The sequence below is a fragment of the Loxodonta africana genome, chromosome 1, assembly GCF_030014295.1.
Source record: "Loxodonta africana isolate mLoxAfr1 chromosome 1, mLoxAfr1.hap2, whole genome shotgun sequence".
In the NCBI taxonomy this organism is placed as follows: Eukaryota; Metazoa; Chordata; class Mammalia; order Proboscidea; family Elephantidae; genus Loxodonta; species Loxodonta africana.
The window spans coordinates 61,989,130-62,013,182 of record NC_087342.1 but is presented as its reverse complement, the minus strand read 5'-3'; the positions used below and the strand labels follow the sequence as shown (position 1 = coordinate 62,013,182).

Genomic DNA, 24,053 nt, shown 5'->3' with positions numbered 1-24,053 from the left:
TGGCAACTGGTTTGGTTGTTATTTACAAAAATATATATATATTTGCCTGGGTCCTATGCCAAACCAATTAAATCAGAATCTCTGGGGGTGGGCCCCCAGTCTGCAGGATTTTTAAATATTCTCCAGATAATTTTAATGCGTACCAAAGTTACTTAAGTAAGAATTAGTTTTGCCTGAATATAACAGAAAAAGAATACCAAATCTTGAGGGATATTTTGTTTTGGTTTTTTCCCTCATTTATATTTAAAAAAATTTTTTTTTTTTTTTTTTAAAGTCTGCAGTACTAGGCAGGGCATGTATTGCAACTCCAGAAGTTCATCAAGGACCTGAGTTCCTTCAGTCTTTTTGCTCTATCATCCTGGTGTCAGTCAATTTTCAAGATCACTTTATGCCCCAAGGTGGTTGCTGGGACTCTAGCCATCAAAGGGAAGAACTAGAAAAATAAGGAAAGAAAAAAGGAGCAAAATAATATGTGCTCTTTCCTTTTCAATAGCCTTTGTGGAAGTCCCCACAACACTTCTACTTATATCTTATTGGCTAGAACTTAATCACATGGTCATACTTGTCTGCAATGGGGACTGGAAGTGTACTTTTTAACTGGACTACAGCTCTGTTGCTAAAGGAGAAGTTGAAAATGCAATTTGGGAAGACAACTAGTCATTCCTGTCACAGGTAAAGAAATCAGCAATGTAGCTCGGGCTCTCTCCATTCAAACTTGCTCTCTTTTGCTTGAATCAACCTCATTGTCTCACAGTGTTCCATGTTGTTGCTGGCCTTAATAAACAAGTGTATGACATGAAACATGAAATATTAAAATGCAACATCATTATCTTCTGCCACAGTTGAGTAAGCTGCAGACACCAAACCACATTCACTAGCAGATTCTGTTGTCTACAGGGTCACAACAAGCTCAGTTAACATCGAGGCTGAGCTTAGGATCAAGGGATATGCATTCAGTGTACAATACTTACACTGCTTCTGCAAAAGGTATACATCAAGCCAGGAGATCTTTTTAACATAACCTTAAGCTAAGAGTCCTTAAGTGGCACAAATGGGTGAGCGCTCAACTACTAGCCGAAAGCTTAGTGGTTCGAACCCACCCAGAGGGGCCTCAGAAGACAGGCCTGGTGATCTTCTTCCGAAAGGTCACAGCCTTAAAAACCCTACGGAGCAGTTCTACTCTGCACACACAGGATGGCTGAGAGTAGGGACTGACTCGACAGCAGCTAACAACAACAAAAAAGGTAAGAATAGAGATATTCTTCTGTCTCACGCTGAGTAACGATTATACAAAGAGATAGCCACTCTTAGCAATAAAAATCACCCAATTTTCTTAGGTATATTTGACCTCGAGGCCATTCTTACAGGCTCTGTGTGTAATCAAGGAGCTAAAGTAAGATACTTTTCAATAACGGACATAACGATCTTGAACAGGAAGTAAACTAGTTGCCATCCGGTCGATTTCAACTCATGGTGACCCCATTTGTGTCAGAGTAGAACTGTGTTCTGCAGAGTTTTCAACAGCTGATTTTTAGGAAGTAGATCACCAGGCCTTTCTTCTGAGGCACCTCTGGGAAGACTCCAACTGCCAACGTTTCAGTTAGTAGCCCAGCGCATTAACTGTTTGCACCACCCAGGGACTAAACAAGAAGTAGGTTACTCTAGACTTGCTCTTTTAGTGTCCCATTGCCTCCTTTATGCAAATTGCTGTGAAACTCTCCTCATACTCATTTAGACACCCAGGGACCTCATGCTGCCAACAGTTTAGGATCCTCCATCATAGTATTTCCATTTGTGAAGATGCTAATTTCTGGACATCCCCTAACTGCCTATGTCTCTGTCCATTCTAGAAGAGGTACACTACTGCCTCAGGGCAACGGTAGTGATGTTAGTAAGAAAAACTAAAGAATATGAACAGCGATTGCCCCTTCCCATTAATGCTTGGAAGAAACGTGCTTTTATCCAAAAGTCTTTAAGGAGTAACTGAGTATGTCAGACAGCACCAACTTTGGGATTGGTGGTTAGCCCAACTGAAGTCATACTAATTAAGCAGTTATTTCCTTTGTAGATGGGAAAAGTCCTATATGTCTACTGGACACACACAAAAGTAAACTATAATTTGAGCAAAAGAATAAAGTAGCATTGGATTATAATGCAATGTATAAAATGAATATCCATAAATCCATACCAATATAAATAAATGATTGAATAAATAAATAGTGGAGACATGCAGAAGAATACCAAATAATTTATGTAGATAATCGGCCTTCAAGGAGGTAGAGCATAACCACCCACTCCTGAAGTATGGGCTAGACAGAGTGCATAGTGACTTCCTTCTAAAGGATACTGTAGGGGGAAAAAAAAGAAAAAAGGGTAACTTTAGAGTGGAGAAAGCTGACAAACACTACCTCAGCCAGATGATCAAGATTAACGTCAACAGTGATGAATCATGACAGTATGTCCCCTTGAAATGATGTGATGATAATGGCCCTTTACCTCTGTAGTCTTCCTCCTGAAAACCCACAACCCCACCCAGAGAGGGACATTCTCACCAGTACTCTTCAAAACTGTCAAGGAAGGGGCAGGTGGGAGGAGGAAATGGGGTGTGGTGATGTTTGCACAACACAAGGAACATAATTAACATCACTGAACTGTACACATAAAAATGGCTGAAGTGGTAAATGTTATCTAGATCTTACCACAATAACTTTTTTTAACTGTCAAGGTCATCAAAAAGAAAGAAAGTTTGAGAAACTGTCACAGCCAGGAGGAGCCTAAGGAGACGTGACAACTAAACACAACGTGGTATCAAAGGGGTAACTCCTGTCCAAAAGCAAAACAAGATGGCAGGAAGGGACAGGAACTGGATGAACGGACACAGTGAACCTGGAGTAGAAAGGGGGAGGGTGCTGTCACATTGCTGGGATTGCAACTAATGTCACAAAACTGTGTATAAATTTTTGAATAAGAAATTAACTTGAGCTATAAACTTTCACCTAAAGCCCAATTAAAAAAATAATAATAATAATACACATAAATAAACAAATGCAATGTGGTGTCCTGGGTGGGATACTGGAACAGAAAAGAGACACTAGGTAAAAAGTAGGGAAGACTGAGTAAAGTATGGACTTTAGTAAATAAAATAACAATCTAGAGACAAATATGCCCTACAGGATTTCAACAATGAAGGCTACTTTCTTCACCACCTACAAAGAGTCCCAGAAGGTGCAGAAGTTGTAGCTGGCTGTAAAACAGTTGGATGGAGCATGCTAGAGCAGCTGAAAGGGGAAGGGTTCATTGCACTGCACAGGTCAGAAGGGAAATGGGCACTAGGTAACTAAGACAGATAGTGCTGCTATAACAGAAACGACACAAGTAGGTGGTTTTAACAAACAGAAGTTTATTCTCTCACAGTATAGTAGGCAAGAAGTCCAAATTCAGGACACTGGCTTTCTCTCTGTGTTGGCTCTAGGAAAGGTCTTTGTCATCAGTCTTCCCCTGGTCTAGGAGCTTCTCTGCACAGGGACCCCAGGTCCAAAGGACACGCACTCCTGGCTCTTCTTGCTTGGTGGTAACAAGTTCCCCTGTTTCTTTGCTCGCTTCTCTCTTTTATATCTCAAAAGAGATTGACTTAAAACACAACCTAATCTTGTAATTGAGTCTTGTTTCATTAACATAACTGCCTCTAATCCTGCCTCATTAACATAGAGCTAGGATTTACAACACAGGAAAATCACATCAGATGACAAAATGGTGGACAATCACACAATACTGGGAACCACAGCCTAACCAAGTTGACAGACATTTTGGGGGGACACAATTCAACCTATGACACTATCTAAGGCAATGCGTATCAGGTGTTAGTGCTAAAATTCAAAGGCAGCCCAAACGAGAAGGGTGATCACCAGAGGAAGGCCAACTGGCCACCCATTCATTGCACCCCTTGGTGAATTCAGCTTTGCTGGGGATCAGCTCTCAGCCTTACAGGCTCAGCAACTACTCCGTTAGTATCTTGAAGTTTATCAAACTCGTGGATGCTGACTCATACTAACAAGAAATCAGAGAGTATGGTGTAGAAAAAGAGAATGCTACATTGTCAGGCAAACCCCTCAGTCTAGGCTTGGTGGTACAGGGCCTGAGAGTCTGCATTCTAACAAGCTCCCAGGTGATACCAATGCTGCTGGACCCTGACCTACACTTGAATAGCAAGGGTCTAGACTGAGCTATGTAGAAAGTTTACTGGTGACCTGAGTATGAATGAGATCACAGGAGATGTTGACCACTTAACTCTTTACCGCCACCAGGCTCGGGTTGCTGTTGCACTCATCTCCGCAACAGAGATAAAGGCACTACTAGGACTCAGTGATTGCATTATCCTCACAGTTCATACACAGAAAGGATGTACTGCCAATAGGTACCTCAGGACTCTTATCTATGCTCCCACATTTAACCTCTTCCCATCCCCAGTGGAAATAACAGACTCTTTGTAAATGCAAATAAAATGCCTTCAGTTAATGACCTAGTCTCGCAGACCTAGGCGTCATCCCTTCCAAGGAAACCAGTTGCCCCATCCTGTGGATTCCAACTGCTAATATATCTCTGTGTGTACATTTCATGGATTAGCTCTCTAAGGAACTGTTTCTTTCACTTAGTCTTAATGGAAAAGGGAAACACTACACTGTTGCCCCAATAGAAAGGACTCATTACTAAATTATTTATGGAACCCTACATAAGGCCCCACCACTTATCTGTCAGTTTGTTATACTGTGGTGGCTTGCATGTTGCTATGATGCTGGAAGCTTACCACCAGGATTTCAAATACGAGCAGGGTCACCCATGGTGAACAGATTTCAGCAGAGCTTCTAGACTAAGGCAGACTTTTAAAAAAAAAGGCCTGGCAAGCAATTTCTGAAAACAAGCCAATGAAAACCTTATGGATCACAACAGAACATTATCTGATATGAGCTGCCTAGTTTGGGAGGCACTGAAAATACGCAGTGGGCACAACAATGGACTGGAGCATACCATCCATCATGAAGATGGTGCAGGACCCGGCAATGTTTTATTCTGTTGTACCTGGGGCTGCCATGAGTCTGAACTGACTCATAGCAACTAACAACAACAATTAAGTGCTAAGCACGCCATAGCACTGGGGATGCAAAAGTAGACGGGATTCCCACTCTCATGCAAGGGGACCGTCTGAGAAAAGTAGCACCCTTTCTGTCTTTAGAACAGCTACATAAAAAGATTTAATCTTGTAAACTTCTACTCTCTCCTTTTAATCAGCTTCAACTTCTGGCAGCCTTGGTTTTAACACAGCCTTGAGAACACAGCCACCCTATGCTAAAATATAACCTGTTCAACCAGTTAGCTGTGTTCTGTTACATTTTTACCTAGTCTATCATCTGACCTGCTACATTCATGTGGCCATGCAAAAACCCAAAAATATCTGCCCAGTCAAATAAAGCATATTAAAAATAAGACAAAACCCATTGCCGTCAAGTCGATTCTGACTCATAGCGACTCTATACAACAAGGTAGCATTGCCCCAGAGGGTTTCCAAGGTTGTAAATCTTTACATAAGCAGACTGCCACACCTTTCTCCCATGGATCGGCTGGTGGGTTCAAACCGCTGAACTTTTTGTAGCGGATGAGTGCTTAACCACTGTATCACCAGGGCCCCTCAAAAAATAAGACAACTATCTGTAAATCCAATACTAATCTAAGGATAGCAAGTAATGAATTTACATATAGTACATGAATAAACAAATTTCTAACAGATTGGTTTAGAAGGAAAGGCAATAATGGTTCAGCTTCATGTGTTCACCCACTTTCACACATGCCTATTAACTGAAAACACTGCAGGGCGAGTGGTTCTCACAGTCCCGCAGGAGAAGGAATCATCTGGAAAGACTGTTCAGAATGCAAATTCCAGGGCCTTATTGCCCCTAACCCCAACTTCACCTCACTCCCTGCCTTGAGTCAGATTCAGCAGGTCAAGGTGTGAGGCTTAGAAATCTGCATTTTTAACCCACATTCCAGATGATTCTGGGAAATACTGACTTATGTCTGATTCTATTTCAGTGGTTTTTCAACCCCAGCTCACATGTGAATTATCTCAAAAGCTTTAAAAAATCCTAATGCCTCTATCCAAAGACCTCAAAACAAATCAGAATATCTAGTGGGTAAGATCCAGGTGTCAGTATTTTTTTTAAAACTTCCTGGGTGTTCAGTGTGTCCAGTTGGTAATATAATACTAGTCTGGGTTCTTTCTGAAATATCAGATTCCAAGGTCCCTCCCTGAAGACTCTGACTCAGTCGGTCTGGGGCAAGGCCCTAGAGTCTGCGTTTAACAAGTACCCCAGGTGATTCTTATGATGGAGTGAGTTTGAGAAAGGTGTCTAACTTAGTCGAATCAGAAACTTCCATCCAACAGAACCTGTTCCAATTGACTTTGACCCCAGTTATGGAGCTCCCATTCCATGTCCTCAGCTTCCATCCAACCTGAGTTTTCCGAAAGAAAGAACTCACCTTACTTAACACTGCATAGTAATAAAAGCCCACTGTTTTATATAGTCATGCCCTCTGTGGCCCCGCTTTTATTACTAATAGGATAATTTTCCTAGATTTAAATACCATAAATAGTAATAGCTAATATTTACATAACGAGTATATTGATGATTCACTGGTAGAATTCTTACCTTCTATGTGGGAGCTGTTGTTAGGTGCCCTTGAGTCAGTTCCGACTCATAGCCACCCTATGTACAACAGAACAAAACACTGCCCAGTCCTGTGCCATCCTCACAATCATTGCTATGTTTGAGCTCCTTGTTGCTGCCACTGTTTCAGTCCATCTCACTGAGGGTCTTCCTCTTTTTCACCGACACTCTACCAAGCACGATGTCCTTCTCCAGGGATTGGTCCCTTCTGATAACATTTCCAAAGTATGTGAGACAAAGTCTCAATATCCTTGCTTCTAAGGAGCATTCTGACTGTGCTTCTTCCAAGAAAGATTTGTTCATTCTTCTGGCAGTCTACAGTATAGTCAATATTCTTCACCAATACCATAATTCAAAGGCATCATTTCTTCTTCGGTCTTCCTTATTTCTTCTTAAACTTTCGTATGCATATCAGGTGATTGAAAATACCATGGCTTGAGTCAGGTGCACCTTACTCTTCAAAGTGACAGCTTTAAAAGATCTTTTACAACAGATTTGCCCAATGCAATGCATCATTTGATTCCTTGACTGCTGTTTCCATGGGTGTTGATTGTGGATCCAAGTAAAATGAAATGCTTGACAACTTCAGTCTTTTCTCTGTTTATCATGATGCTGTTTATTGGCCCGAGTTGTGAGGATTTTTGTTTTCTTTATGTTGAGTGTAGCCCACACTGAAGGCTGCAGTCTTTGATCTTCATCAGTAAGTGATTCAAGTCCTCTTCACTTTCAGCAAGCAAAGTTGTGTCATCTGCGTATCACAAGTTGTTAATTTTTCTCCAGTCCTGATGCCACATTCTTCTTCATATAGTACAGCTTCTCAGATTATCTGTTCAGCATATAGACTGAATAAGTATGGTGAAAAAATACAACCCTGATGCACAACTTTCCTGATTTTAAACTGCACAGTATCCCCTTGTTCTATTCAAATGATTGCCTCTTTTTCTATGTACAGGGTCCTCATGCAGAAAGCCAGAGTTCAATTCCCAGTCAGTGCACCACAAGCATAGCCACCACCCATCTGTGAGTAGAGACTTGCATGTTGTTACGATGCTGAATAGGTTTCAGAGGAGCTTCCAGACTAAGATGGACTAGAAAGAAAGGCCTGGTGATCTACTGTCAAAAATCAACCAGTCAAAACCCTATGGATCACAACAGTCCAACAGGCAACAGACCATGGGAATGGTGCAGGAGTGGGCAGCATTTCATTCCACTGTGTACAGGGTTGCCATGAGTTGGAGGCTGACTCGGCGACAGCTAATAATAACAACAAACATGTAACATTATGTACCAGGCACATGGTCTTATCAGCACTTTATATATGTTAACTCATTTAGCCCCTATAACAATGTTATGAATAGAGACACTTCTGAGTACTAAATCTAGAGATAAAGAAACTGAGGCACAGAGGTTAAGCAAATTGCCTAAGCTGGCCAAAGTCACCCAGAACATGAATTTGAACCCAAACAGTGGAGGATCAAAGTCCACTGTCTTAATCATAACACTTTAATGCTGCTCACCAAACAAAAGTTAAAAAGCCTGCCTACACATTGCTTGCTACCAGAAGAAGAACATGTAAAGAATCAAGGAAGCAAATTTTTACTGCATCCCTACCATGGGTGCAGTCTGATCTGCAATCATGGGGATGGCGCAGGACTGGGTAACATTTCCTTCAGTCATGCATGGGGTTGCCATGAGTTTGGGAATGACTGGACTGCAGCTGATGAAACAACAACAGCAACAACCATGGGTACCAAGTGCTGGGCTAGGTGCTTTGTGTATATTATGTCATTTAATCCAACAGTCAGATATAATCCCTATCATCGTGGAGATAGTACACTACCTTACTCAGTGATGGAGTCAGACAGTGTAGAAAATTACACACACAGAAACAAATAAAGCAGCCAAATAAACCTACCAAGTGGATTTGGCAGGTTAGAGACCACAGAGCCAGTTGTGGGAAATGTGTGTTGGGGTGAGAGCAGGCTGGGTGGAGTGGTGGAGGCTGGTGGAGGGATTCCCAAAGGAGGCGGAGGCTTGGGAGATCTTTGGCTCGAGAGAGGAGAGGCCTTCCTGAGGTGGGAGGGACAGGAGTTTCACTCAGATATCCCGCTTCTCAAGGCACATCTGGACAAGTCAGGGCAAATGGCTCAGGTCCACCACTTTGGGGAATGGCATGACGCTGCCTTTAAAGAAAATCTGGTGTCTCTGAGTCATGCAGGGAAACACAACAGCAATTCCTTTTGCCCTGCCTTAAGTTTCTCCCTAGTAGTGGTACTGGAGGGAGAAAGGGATTGCAAATCCAACGCCTTAACTCCAAGGACTTTACTCATGTGGCAAGTGGCCGGGAAAGACTGCCTGTATCTTTGGGAAAACAATGGTGAGTGGCTGCTAATTGCCACTTTTCCCTAATCCCTGACTCAAGGAGTCCCTAGGTGGTGCAAATGGCTAACAAGCTCGGCTGCTAACTGAAAGATTGAGGTTCAAGGCCACCTAGAGGTGCCTGGGAAGAAATGACTAGTGATCTACTTTCGAGAAAGTAGCCATTGAAAACCCTGTGGAGTACAGTTCTACTCACACGCATGAGGTCTCCGTGAGTTGGAGTCAACTCCACAGCAACTGGTTTTTAATCTGTTTAGGGACATCACACATAGCCAATCCCAAGCAATTCATCTGGCTAAGAAGATCTACACAACAATTCAGCCTATAGGGTCACTCTGAGTTGGAATCAACTCGATGGCAATGAGTTGGTTTTTTTTTTTTTTGGTTTATACTTCAACCTCAAGGAAATTAGACTGGCCTACAAGGTTCTGAAAGTCCAGTGCAATTTGCCAGGTCACGAGGCACACATTAAGGCTTTAGCAACAATGAAATTCTAAGCCAAACAGCTAAACAGAAGGGATCTAATAGAAACCAGGGACTAGATACAGGAAGATAAGGTCCTGAGAGGTTGAGAAGGGCAGGTCTGCACAGCCGGGAAAAGGGAGGGTCAAAGAACCTATATCAACAGTACAAGTATTCAGGATTATACAGCTCTGATCCTAGAATATAAGCTATTCAGTCTTCCTCTGCGGGCTATGGACAGCCTGGTGATCTGTCTCCAAAATATCACAGACATTGGAAATCCTATGGAGCACAGCTCTACTCTGACACACATGGGGCTGCCATGAGTTGGAATGGACTCGTCGCAGCTGGCTTTTTTTTTTTTTTTTTTAATTATTTCATTGTGTTTTTAGTGAAATTTCACAGAGCAAGTTGATTCTCGTTTAACAATTTCTACGCATATTGTTTAGTGACAATGGCTATGTTTTTCACAATGCGTTAGCATCCTCATTATTTCCACTCTGGTATTCTGTTTCCATTAACTTAGCTTCCCTGTCCTCCCCCCACCCCCACCCCCCGCCCCTTGCCTTCTCTTCTTTGGTTTAGGGTAAATGTTTACCATTTGGTTTCATTTAGATGATTATTTTGAGGCGCATACTACTCACGGGTGACATTATTTATTTTATGAGCCAATGTGTCATTTGTCTGAAAGGTTACCTCTGTGAGTGATTTGAGTTCCAAGTTTAAAGGGTATCCCAGGGCAACAGTTTTGGGGGTTCCTCTAGTCTCTACCAGTCCCATAAATCTGGCCTTTTTTTTTTTAAGAGCTTAAGTTTTCGTCTACATTTTTCTCCCATTCTATCCAGGACCATCTATTGTGTTGCTGGTTGGAACAGGCAGTAGTAGCTAGGCACCACCTAGTTCTGGTCTCAAGGTAGGTGAGGCTGTGGTTTGCGTAGACTGTTAGTCCTGTAGACTAGTTTCTTCTTTATGTCTTTGGTTTCCTTCTTTCTCTTTTGCTCTGGACAATTAGAGACCAATAGTTGAATCTTAGATGGCTGCTCACAAGTTTTTAAGACCCAGGATGCTACTCACTAAACTAGGATGTAGAACATTCTCTTTATCAACTATATTGTGCCAATTAACTGAGTTGCCAGACTAGCCTATGGCCCTAAGCCCTCAAGCCCAGTAAACTAATCCTGTGAGTGTTTGGTTATGTCTAGGAAGTATCTGTAACTGTGCCCCATACGTGCTTTATTTTATATATGAATAATATACAGCACACATTGACATGTATATACATATGCCTACAAATACACCTGGTGGCACAGTGGTTTAGTGTTTGGCTGCTAACCAAAGGGCTGGCAATTCGAATCCACCAGCTGCTCCTTGGAAACTCTAAGGGGCAGCTCTATTCGATGGCAATGGGTTTTTGCAGATATACCTATACATGTACACCTGTATATTCATATGTGCCTTCCCATACATATACATGCATACATAGCTATCTATGTTAACCACACACATATTTTTTAGCTGTTATTACTGTTGTTGCAAAATTGTATATATTATAGCATTTACAAAGTCGTCCCTTATTCTTGTGTAGTTCTTAGTGTCATCATTTACCTTGGTTAAGTTCTGCTTTCTTGACTTTTATTTGGCATTGCCTTTCCCATCACCAAAACTAACAAGTATCTACTGTCTAGAAAGCGATTCTCCTTTCCTCTCCCTCCAATCCCGGGTAACCACCAAAGGATGCTGCTTTCTATATGTATTCCTATTCTTCTCTTTTTATAACAGTGAGATCATACAATATTTGTCCTTCTGTGATTGACTTATTTCACTCAGCATAATATTCTCCAGATTCATGCAGGTGATAATAAATTTTGAGAACCCATCATTACTCCTTACGGCTGCACAGCATTCCATTGTGTGTATGTACCACAATTTGTTTACCCACTCATCTGTTGATGGGCACTTAGGTTGTTCCCATGTTTTTGCTATTGTGAATGATGCTGCAGTGAACATGGGTGTGCAGCTGGTTTGGCTTTGGGCTTTTTTTTTTTTATGGACAGCTCTAGGCCCAAAGATATTAACTGGAACTGAAAGGTAGGCAAAATTCTGCAGGTAAGTCCTACTCTTAATTGATATACAGATTGAATAGGTTAGTTAGGTATATGTAAGTAATAGCCACTAGAGTGAGAAGTATAGATAAGGGGGCAAAGTGTAGCAATGCCTAAAAGAAGGTCCAGTGAACAAAAAGAAATACACGCAATGATTTGCATTGAAGGTGTTAAGTAGTAAGAATAAAGTAAGGGAATATTCAAAATCGCTCTATACCTCATTCTTTTTTTTTTTTTTTTTTTTGAGGTCCTACATGATTTATCAGCAAATTTGCAAAACAGGCATTATTAAAAAAGAAAAGAAAAAAGAAAAGCTTGACTGAAGAGTTTATTATTTTTCAAAGCTTCTACTATGTGCTTTTTCCCCTGAGCATGTAAAGCTGAATGGACCATATACACCAAGCAAACCAGAATTAAAAGTTCTAGGTTTTTTTTTTTTTTTTTTTTTTTTTTTTTACTTCCTCCATTCAAGAACCAAAAGGTGCTAGCATTTATAATTTAACACTATTTCAAGGTGGCTGCACTCATTCCACCTTTAGTATGTTCGATTTGAAGTACCTACTGTTTTCCCTTTATACATTATAAAGCCATCATCTCCTTTATCTGTTACACTGGTGATGACTTTGCTGTTGGCAAATGATGTAATAGCTGCCTGCAGCCCACAGAGCCTTCAAAGCAAGTAACAACAACCAATGTTTAGTACATTCTCTGGCATACCAAATGAAAAACAAGCCTATTGTCTCTAAGAGTTATTTGATGCATGCCCATGAGCAATAAACTTGGTGACCCATTGAAAAATCTAGTTGAAAACACCTATTTGGCAGAAGGAATTTAACCTTTCCCCAAATTAGGCAAATCCCTCTGAGAGCAAACTACTGAAAGATTCATTCGTGTTTATGTCTCTCCTTTAACTGTGATCATCATAGGGGCAGGGGTTTTATCTGCTTTGTTCACCATTGTGCCTAATTCTGTGAATGGAACATAAAATGCTCAGTAAACATTCGTACAAAGAATGGAAACTGCCTAAGATAAAAAACAAAATGTAAATGCATTTGTGGAATACCCTTGGCTAAAGCCATGGGTGCTGGTGATTGTGAGGATGAGGCAGGCCCGGGCAACGTTTTGTTCTGTTGTACATGTAAGGTCCCCATGAGTTGGCATCGATTCAGCTTACAGCAATAAAAGCCATGAAACATAAAAAACATGAACTTGATTAGACACTCAAGCAAATACCTATACATCTTTCCTCTACATTCATCTGAATGTATATACCTTATTTAGTCGAAAGGAAGACAAATGGGAGGCATCTAACTTAATGACACTCATCATCTAGGGGACCCTGGGGTGTAGTATTAGAGTTCCTATTTAGAAGTAGGAGTCCTGGTTGCACAGTGGTTAAGGCAGTTGGCTGCTAACAGAAAAGTCATCAGTTTGAACCCAACAGCCACTCTGCAGAAGAAAGATGTAGCAGTCTGCTTCCATAAAGATTACAGCCTCAGAAACATTATGGGGCAGTTCTGCTCTGTCCTGTAAGGTTGCTATGAGTCAGAATCCACGGCAAAGGGCAGCTGGCTGCTGCATTTAGCTTAACTGTGCCATCATTTACTAGTTGCTGTGTTTTCCTAGGAAACTTCTTAACCTCTCTGAGACTCATTGGTATAATCAGATTACTTCAAAAGGCTCCTATGAAAATAAATTTGCTAACTATAATAATTACAGATAACATTTGTGGCTTTACCACCCATCCGTCAGTTTGCCATGCTGTGGTGGCTTCTGTGTTGCTATGATGCTGGAAGCTATGCCATTGGTATGCCGTGTCTAACTCATGGTGACCCCATGGTGGACAGGTTTCAGCAGAACTTCTAGACTAAGATAGTCTAGGAAGAAAGGGCTGGCAATCTAACTCCAAAATAAAAACACCATGGATCACAACAAAATATGTCTGATACAGTACTGGGCAATGAGCCCCCTAGGTTGGAAGGCACTGAAAATACACAATGGTTCTAACAGTGGACTCAAACCTACCAACGATTATGAAGATTGAGCAGCACTAGGTAACATTTCATTCTGTCATGCATGGGATTGCCTATTCAATGGCAACTAACAACATTATTTGCTAGAAAGTGTGCTAAATTCCTTCTACACGTTGCGAAAACAAACCAAACCCATTGCTGTCAAGCCGATTCCGACTCATAGCAACCATATAGGAGAGAGTAGAACTGCCTCACAGGGTTTACAAGGAGTGCCTGGTAGATATGAACTGCCAAACTTTTGGTTAGCAGCTGTAGCTCTTAACCACTGTACCACCAGGGCTCCAAGTTCATTCTACATATTATCTCATTTAATTCTCACAATAACCCAATAAGGTAGGTCTGATTACTTTCCCCATTCTACAGGTGAGCAAATAGAGGCATTTAGATATTTAGGCACTTGGCCAAGTCACACTAGGAGTGAGTACACCAAAGCCAGGACTGAAATGCAGGCAGTCTGGCTGCTAGGCTGGAGCTCCTAACCTCTATGCTCTATTTGCACCAACATGCCAGGACTGTCTCTGGGCATAGGAGAAAGTGGTAATAGCCTTGCTTCCCTGGAGAGATACTTGATATCTGAGGCACTGAAGGGATATTTTTAATTTATAGACCCTTTGTACCTCCTGAACTTTATAAATATATTACCCGTCCAGAAAAATAACTACTAAAAAAGTTTTTGAGAACTGAGATTGCTACAAAGAGTTGACAAAAAGCAGCACTCTTACTGCCCTCTAGGTAAAGAACTGAGGGGGGTATTACTTTCACTATTTAGCACTTAATGCATTATGAAATCTTATAATCACATACAGGCCCATCCAGTGACTATCTGTTGTTGTTAAATGCTGGTGAGTCAGCCCCCCAACTCATTGTGACCTCATGCATGATGGAACAAAACACTGCCTGGTCCTGAACAATCACCAGGATTGGTTGTGGACTGGACTGTTGTGATCCCTAGGATTTTCATTGGCTGATTTTTGGAAGATCACCAGGCCTTTCTTCCTTATCTGTCTTAGTCTGGAAGCTCCACTGAAACCTGTTCAGCATCATAGCAACAGGCAAGCCTCTGCCGACAGACAAGCAGTGGTTGTGCGTGAGGTTCACTGGCCAGGAATCAAACTCAGGTCTCTGCCATGGAAGGCAAGAATTCTACCACTGAACCACCACTGGCAGCCACCTCCCCACCCCCTGCCCTCAGCCAGATGACTATTTATAAATGCTAAAATTTCTAATTTAATCATTGCATTGCTTCTTGTTCTTCTCTTATGAAGGTTTCGTTGAATGTGCCAGATATGTGTCCACCTTCTCTTATGAAGGTTTCGTTGAATGTGCCAGATATGTGTCCACCTTGCCTTTTGTCCTGCTGTTTCCTCTGCTGGGGGCCATCCTCATCTCCTGTTTATCCAGAGGCCCCTTCCTCACTGGCCTCCTTCAAGTCTATGGTTGAATGGCATCTGTTCAATCACATTATTCAATACTGCAACCCCTTTATTTTTCTCCATAGTACGTATCATCAGCTAGTGACACACCACGTATTTTACTTATTGATTTTTTTTATAATAGATTCTTGTGTGTGTGGTGAAAATATACATAACAAAAAATACATTAACTCAATTTCTGTGTATATAATTCAATGTCACTGATTATATTCTTCAAATTGTGTAATCATTCTCGCTACCCTTTTCCAAATCATTCCACCATCATTAACATAAACTCAGTGCTCTCTAAGCAAAAATTCCCCCTTCCCTCCCACCCCTGATGACCGTTAATAATCTTTGGCTTCTATACATCTGCATATTTCATTTAAGTGACAGCATACAGTATTTGTCCTTTTGCAACTGACTTACTTTGTTCAGCATGATGTTTTCAAGGCCCATCCATGTTGAGGCATGCATCAGAACTTCATTTCTTTTAATGGCTGAATATTACTCCATTGTACATACGTACCACATTTTCTTCATTCATTCACCTGCTGATGGACATTTCGGTTGTTTCCACCTTTTGGCTATTGTTAAAAGTGAAATTCTACCTTTACGAACTCACTCTTTGGGGCTCCTCTTCCTAAAATATGTTCATCTGCAAAAAAGGAACGTGTCACAGTATGTTTGTTGATTGGAACTGAGTTGATGAAATGGGAAGTCCATGGAAGTTGAATTCAGTATATGAGTTTCTACACGAACCTGTCCAGCAGGTTACATAACCTTCCTATACCTGTTTCCTAACCTATAAAAAGTTGACAATTATAACAATGTTTAGAATTATATCAAGAGTCTCAAATTAGTTTAAGCACTGATTAACTGAGGTTTAAGCATGAGTAAAAGTCCTGTGTAAGTTGTCAAAATGTTTTATCTGTACTAATTTAAATTAAACTCTTGTAGGAATAGCATAAGAAATGTTTCTCTTCAAAGTTACCACCCAAATATCTATTAAAACAAAGCCCAGTGCCGTCCAGTCAATTCCGACTCATAGCGACCCTACAGGACAGAGTAGAACTGCACCATAGAGTTAAAATATCTATTAACAACCTAGTAAAATTTAAAGAGCAGAAGAGAAAGTCAAATTTGACAGAAAGTATGAACCTAAATGTCACTACAAAATTAATGCGAATGTTGAATTAGTATATGTTCTACTATCCATATTCTCAACAACAAAAATAAAATAAAATCATTTTTAATTAAATTAAAAAAAAAATTAATGCCAGGTAACTTGAGACTTGAATTTTGAAGCTTTATGAAGCAAACTGTAATAAAACTAACAGAAAATATTATGGCGTGGCTACCAATGGGCACTGTTTAAGAATTTCCATAGAACCCAATTAAAACATGGGCAAAGGATATAAACAAGCACTTCACCAAAGAAGGCATTCAGGTGGCTAACAGATACATGAGGAAATACTCACAATCATAAGCCATTAGAGAAATGCAGATCAAAACTACAATGAGATTTCATCTCACCCCAACAAGGCTAGCATTAATCCAAAAAACACAAAATAATAAATGTTGGAGAGGTTGTAGAGAGACTGGAACAGTTATACACTGCTAGTGGGAACGTAAAATGGTACAACCACTTTGGAAATCGATTTGGCACTTCCTTAAAAAGCTAGAAATAGAACTGCCACACGATCCAGCAATCCCACTCCTTGGAATATACCCTAGAGAAATAAGAGCCATCACACAAATAGATACATGCACACCTATATTCATTGCAGCATTGTTCACAATAGCAAAAAGATGGAAACAACCAAAGTGCCCATCGACAGATGAATGTATAATTACATTATGGTATATTCACACAATGGAATACTACACAATGATAAAGAACAATGATGACTCCGTGAAACATAACATGGAGCAGTTGGGAAGGCATTATGCTGAGTGAAATTAGGGAGTTGCAAAAGGACAAATATTGTATGAGACCACTATTATAAGAACTCATGAAAAGGTTTAAACACAGAAGAAAACATTCTTTGATGGTTACAAGGGTGGGGAGGGAGAGAGAAGGGTATTCGCTAATGAGATAGTAAACAAGAATTATTTTAGGTGAAGGGAAGGTCAATATAAAATACAGAGGAAGTCAGCACAACTGGACTAAAACAAAAGCTAAGAAGTTTCCTGAATACAACTAAACACTTTGAGGGACAGAGTAGCAGGAGCAGGGGGCTAGGGACCATGGTTTCAGGGGACATCTAGGTCAATTGGCATAACAAAGTGCATTAAGGAAACGTTCTGCATGCCACTTTGATGAGTGACATCCAGGGTCTTAAAAGCTAGCAAACGGCCATCTAAAATGCATCAATTGGTCTCAACCCACCTGGAGCAAAGGAGAATGAAGAACAACAAAGATACAAGCAAATAACAGCCCAAGAGACAGAAAGGGCCACATAAACCAGGGACTCCATAAGCCTGAGACCAGAAGAACTAGATGGTGCCCAGCTACCACCAAGGACCACCCTGACAGGGAACAAAACAGAGAATCCCTGATGGAGCAGGAGAAAAGTGGGATGCAGAACTCAAATTCTAGTAAAAAGACCATAATTAGTGGTCTGACTGAGACTGGAGGGACCCCAGAGGACATGGCCCCAAGACTCTCTGCTGGCCCAAAACTAAAACCGTTCCCAAAGCCAACTCTTTGGACAAAGATTAGACTGGACTGTAAGACATAAAATGATACTGGTGAGGAGTGTGCTTCTTAGCTCAAGTAGACACATGAGGCTTTGTGGGCAGCTTCTGCCTGGAGATGAGATGAGAAGGCAGAGGGGGACAGAAGCTGATTGAATGGACATGGGAAATACAGGGTGGAGAGGAGGAGTGTGCTGTCACATTACAGGGAAAGCAACTAGGGTAACATAACAATGTGTGTATAAGTTTTTGTATGAGAAACTGACTTGAATGGCAAACTTTCACTTAAAGCACAATTTAAAAAAAGAATATCCATAAAGGGAAAAAAAAATTTTTAATGTAGCATGTTCTATAAGAGCAATGCACAATCCTGAGAAGCCACCCAGAAATGGTCACAACAGTGACACAACTGAAATAATTGGAGTTGGTTTCTTTACCTATACAATCACTATGCTATCATAGTTTATTTCAAATCTACTGTAAAAACACAGGAACATGTCATACCACACAGTGCTGGGAGGCTCGAATTACATCTAAAGTAAGCTCAAACAATTCTGCACTTTTAGGAACTGGCTCTCAAAATGAATGTGTGTAGCTCAGCCCATGTGGATTGTGAGCCAACTATATAAAGTAGGAATTCTCCAAATTAACTTCCTCATAGAAACAATGTTTATGAAAGAATAATACATATATGTTCATTCATAGCTTACATACGTAGTATTAAAACTCCACAATAACCAGAGCAATTGTTTAGAACTTAAGGACAAAAAGGTTTTTTTTTTTAAGAGAAGAAAATTTTATCACTGACATTTGTTAGAACTGCCAGTGAGTGGTAATAATAAAAAGCAGACTGACCTTTAATCAGTTTTATTATTGTTCTAAAACTACACACACACAATGCACCCCCTTACTGAATTCACCCAAGGTGAAACACTCCTATTTGCCAGCCTTACTATGGCACTGCCCAGGAAAAAGAGTTTAAAGTCAATCTTGAATAAGATAAGAAAAATGGACTCACTAAAAAGAGAGTAAAGAATCACAATAAATTGAAGAACATACATTTAAATTATACCTCCCTCTCAAGAATACCAAAGTACCACAAAGGGGTCTACACTTAAAGTACAACCTAAGTAACAGATGCGGCAACTACATAAAAAGTTTGTATATAAACAAATAGTAGACACATAGATATGTTTGCATATCTACTCTGCCACCCAGAGTAGAATAACTTACACTATCTCCTCACTTATCGACATGGTTCAGTTTCAAAGACCAGGCAATTATGTGAAATCTATGTTATGTGAAAATGGAGGATGCCCACATCAGATGACAAAATGCTGGGTAACTACATCATTACATAACTGCCAAATTACTTCCTTACATAACTGCCAAATTACATCATTACATAACTATGAAGCTACGTCATTATATAATTATATAATTATGGTCTAGCCAAGTTGGCAGAAACCTTAACCATCACAAGCAACGTTACTTTCACCTTGCACCTTGGTGTTCATCACTGTCGTTAATGTACAAAATAGTCATAAAGGAGATTTTTCACTATTGTCATAAATGCAAAATGTTGGGATAGTTGATAAGTAAGGAGAAGGTATATTTCCATTTTTTAAAAAAGGCTGCTGAAGGATGCTAAATTAAATGACTTGGTCAAGCTAACCCGTGCATTAATAGAGGCTACAAATAAAGAGATATCTCAATTGGCAGGTTAAAAGTCAAGTACTAAACTCATTCAAACAGTCTCACAAGGAAACACATGGCATCGGGTACAACACCTGAGCTTATAACGCAGCCTTTATTCCTTATTGTCACACTGGCAATCTTTTCTTAATTCCAGTAGATGAAATCACACGCCCATTGATATCTCAGAGAACAGAAAATCCAACTGCAAAGCCTCGAAAACATGACATCTGCTAGTAGCCGAACACCACCACTTTGTTTGCAATGACCTCTGCAACCCTCAATAGCATCAAATGTGATGTGTAATCTGTCACTTTGATGATTAAGATGAGCCTGACCCAATCCATGGTTTTTTCAGTCACCTCACATGCAAGCAAAAGCTGGACAATGAAAAAGGGAGACAGAAGAATTGATGCGCTCGAGCTGTGGTATTGGCAAAGAATGCTGACATGGATTGCCAGAACAAACAAATAAGGCTTAGAAGAAATACAATTAGAATGCTCTCTAAAAGCAAAGATGGTGAGACTTTGGCTTACATACTTTGGACACATCATCAGAAAATATCGAATGCTAAAAAAGGACATCATGTTTGCTGGAGCTTCAGGGAAAATGAGAGAAAGCCTCCATGAGATAGATTAATACAATAGCCACAACAACACACTCAAACATACCAACAATCATGAAGATGGCGTAGGAGCAGGCAACGTTTCATTCCACTATACATAAGGTCATTATAAGTCACAGCAAACTCAATAGCAACTAACAACAATCTGTGGCTAAACCATTATGCAGTTATGAATCCTGGAATCAAAAATCAAGCTGCAAAATGAGGCATCTCACGGACTTAGCCTGCAGCCTTGTGACACCAAAACATTTTGTATGACCCTGTGTTTTATAAAGTATTTATTAAATTAAATTCAACCCATTTCAATCAGATTTTGGGTGTGTGTATATGAGTAAGACAATCGCTGCTTCAAAATGCTCATAGTCACAAAGGGGAAGCTGCAGGGCTGGTAAGATAAAGATGACAATACAAGAGTGGCCAGCACAAAAAGGCAATGTGGAGGAGGGAAGAGGGTGAACACTATCTGGAGGGTCAGGGAAGACTTTCCTGAGACATAATAAAGGACTGGGTTTTCAAGGAAAAAGAAGAGTTTACCAGGCTGAAGTCAGAGGAATTGCTGCTGGAATATCAGTACTTATCATGAACTGCCAGATGAACGCAAAAATCTGTCTTAGAAGAAGTACATCCAGAATGCACCTTAGAAGCAAGGGTGCAAGACTTCGTCTCACATACTTTGGACATGTTATCCAGAGGAACCTGTCCCTGGAGAAGGACATCTTGCTTGGTAAAGTAGAGGGTCAGTAAAAAAGAGGAAGAAACTCAATGAGAGACTGACACAGTGGCTGCAACAATGGGCTCAAACATAGCAATGATTGTGAGGAAGGCACATGTTATGGATTGAATTGTGTCCCCCCAAAATGTGTGTCAACTTGGCTAGGGCATGATTCCCAGTATTGTGTGGTTGTCTACCATTTTGTGACCTGATGTGATTATCCTATGTGTTGTAAATCCTAAACTCTGTGATGTTAATGAGCAGGGTTAGAGGCAGTTATACTAATGAGGTGGGACTCAGACTACAGGATTAGGTTGTATCTTGAGTCAATCTTTTTTGAGATACAGAAGAGAATCAAGCAGAGAGGAGAGGGACCTCATTACCATTACCACCAAGCAGGAAGCGCCAGGAGTGAAGTACATCTTTTGGACCTGTGGTCCCTGTGCTGAGAAGCTCCTAGACCAGGGGAAGATTGATGACAAGGACCTTCCTGTAGAGCCAACAAAGAAAGAAAGCTTTCCCCTGCATCTGGCACCCCGAATTTGGACTTCTAGCCTCCTAAACTATAAGAGATAAATTTCTTTATGTTAAAACCATCCACTTGTGCTATTTATGTTACGGCAGCACTAGATAACTAAGTCAGTGCAGGACTAGACAGTGTTTCATTCTGTCATACACCGGGTTGCTCCAAGTCAGAACTGACTCAACAGCACCTAACAATAACATATCAGTACTAGTGAATGTCATGTCAAATTACATTATCCATGAATACATTTAATATTGAAGACAATATCCATCATAGTTATTTCAATTAGATAGCCACAAAAAAATCTGTATTTCCTATTTCTCTCTTTGTACAAATATAACAAAATATTTATGAATAAATACTTTATGAATAAATGACCTGCTTACTGAGCACTTACTTTGTGCTAGATATCACAGTACGATGTTAGTCCTATTTTAAAAAAAAAAAAAAAAACCAAACCCATTGCCGTCAAGTCTATTCCAACTCATAGTGACCGTATAACACTCCCTAAAAATTGTATAAGGAGCCCTGGTAGCACAACGGTTAAGCACTCGGCTGCTAAGGTTGGCTTTTCAAACCTAACTGTGGCTCTGCAGGAGAAAGACCTGGTGATCTGCTTCTGTAAAGATTACAGCCAAGAAAGCCATATGAGGCAGTTCTACTCTGTCACATGGCATTACTGTGAGACGGAATCAATTCCATGGCACCCAACAACAATAACACAGTGCATACTATTAACTCGACAGAAGAAAAATCCTTAGCTAGGTCAAGGTCACGTGGCTAGTCAATGGTTGATCCACAATTTGAACCAGGTTTATCCAATACCTATGGCTCTAGTCTTAATCATAACCCTAAATTTCCTCTTTATAAATCATCTGTATATGTAAACCAATTCCTTATTCTCTTAATGAAAATCTTGAAGTTAAAACAGATATGCTCTCTTTTTGCTATGCTGCAAAATGAGCTGTGTCCTTCTTACAATTGCTCAAGTCAGGGTCCTTCCTTCCAGCACTTTCCAAATCATAAAGCAAATGTTAAAAACTACATATGGAAGCAGAAAGAGGTTTGGTTTGCATGACTTTGAGCTAGGGTGAGGCTTTGGTGGCTTGGGGGTTCCCTGCTTCCAAAGCCACCAATTTTCTAAGTAGCAAAAGAAAGAGAAACGCTGCAGCTGAGATGGCTCAAAGAGGAACTTGACATAATTTAATACCTCTGACTGCTTTCTTCCACTTAAGGTTTTTCTGATAAAACCACAGCAGAACTAAATGGACCCAATGGACCGAACCCAAAGAAAATGTCTTTGCAAAGCACCCAAATATTATCAAATTAAAGAAAATGAATAAGTGTTTATGTGTGTGAAGAAGAAATGGAAGGAAATGGAGGAAGGGAAAGAGTCAATATAAAAGCAAAGAACCGCCCCCCCCAAAAAAGAAAAAAACTGAGATCAAAGATGGGAAATCACAGTCTTGCCAAGTTTCCTATGAGTTGATTAAGACTAAATCACAAGTCTATCTAAATCAAAACCAAACCAAACCTGTTGCTGTCAAGTCAACTTCGACTCATAGTGACCCAACAGGACAGAGCAGAACTGTCTCATAGGGTTTCTAAGAAGTGCCTGGTGGATTTGAACTGCTGACTTTTTGGTTAGCAGCTGTAGCTAGTAACCACTTCACCACCAGGGTTTCCACAAGTCTATCCACTACTCATAAAATGCAATACCGCATGGTGGTCCACTTAATTTCTTCCATCATCCAAAATAGCTCCCACAACATCTAAATCTGAGGCCTCTGAACATGGCACGATATTGTTACTCTTTAAGAAAATTATATCAAATTGTGGTTGGGGAAAAAACTAAGCATTCTTTTAAGAGTTCAGAACAGTCTAAATTGTGGGTTTGGATACACAAGAAGAAGAAAGTTTTTGTTTTGTTTGATCTGACTTTAAACTGAATTATTTGAGGCTGCCATAAAGATGAACTATGTAATTACAGCAATCGCACTTAGTTAAGAAAACTATGGTAAGAAAATATTGTCAGAGTTAGGGGCAGAAACAAAAAGTTTTTCTTCTACTTTCTCCACTAATTTTTCTCTTTAGTAACAGGAAAAGGAAATACAAATACTATATATATTTGCTCACCACTCATCTGTCAGTTTGTTGTACTGTGGTAGCTTGCGTGTTGCTGGGATGCTAGACATTAAGCCACCGGAATTTCAAATACCAGCAGGGTCACCCATGGCTGCCACGTTTCAGCTGAGATTCCAGACTAAGACAGACTAGGAAGAAGGACCCAGCAGTCTGCTTCTCAAAAGATTTAGCCAGTGAATACCTTATAAATAGCAGAGAAACATTGTCTGATATAATGTTGAAAGATGAGCCCCTCAGGTTGGAAGGCACGCAAAAGATGACTGAGGAAGAGCTGCCTCCTCAAAGTAGAGTCAACCTTAATAACGTGGATGGAGCAAAGCTTTCGGGACCTTCATTTGCTGACGTGGCACAACTCAAGATAAGAAGGAACAGCTGCAAACATCCATTAATAATCGGAACATGGAAAGTAATGTACGAAGTACAAATCAAGGAAAATTGGAAGTTGACAAAATTGAAACGGAATGCTTGAAGATTGATATCCTAGGCATTAGTGAGCTGAAAACAAAGAAGAACCAAACTAAAAAAAAAACCAAACCCGTTGCT

The 24,053-nt window shown here is 40.4% G+C and overlaps 1 protein-coding gene across 3 annotated transcripts in view; it reads right to left on the bottom strand.

Moving 5' to 3' along the window:
- The window catches only part of RNF144B (ring finger protein 144B), a 222,446-nt gene that overhangs the window by 124,912 nt on the left and 73,481 nt on the right, over positions 1-24,053 (bottom strand). Inside the window, exon 1 of one of the 3 annotated variants that reach the window (XM_064281226.1) lies at positions 15,537-15,718. The exons of the other annotated variants lie outside the window; for them this stretch is intronic. The gene's annotated coding sequence lies outside the window, so the exon portion shown is untranslated. Of the gene's footprint in view, positions 1-15,536; positions 15,719-24,053 lie in introns of those variants that run through there. 3 annotated transcript variants of the gene reach the window in all.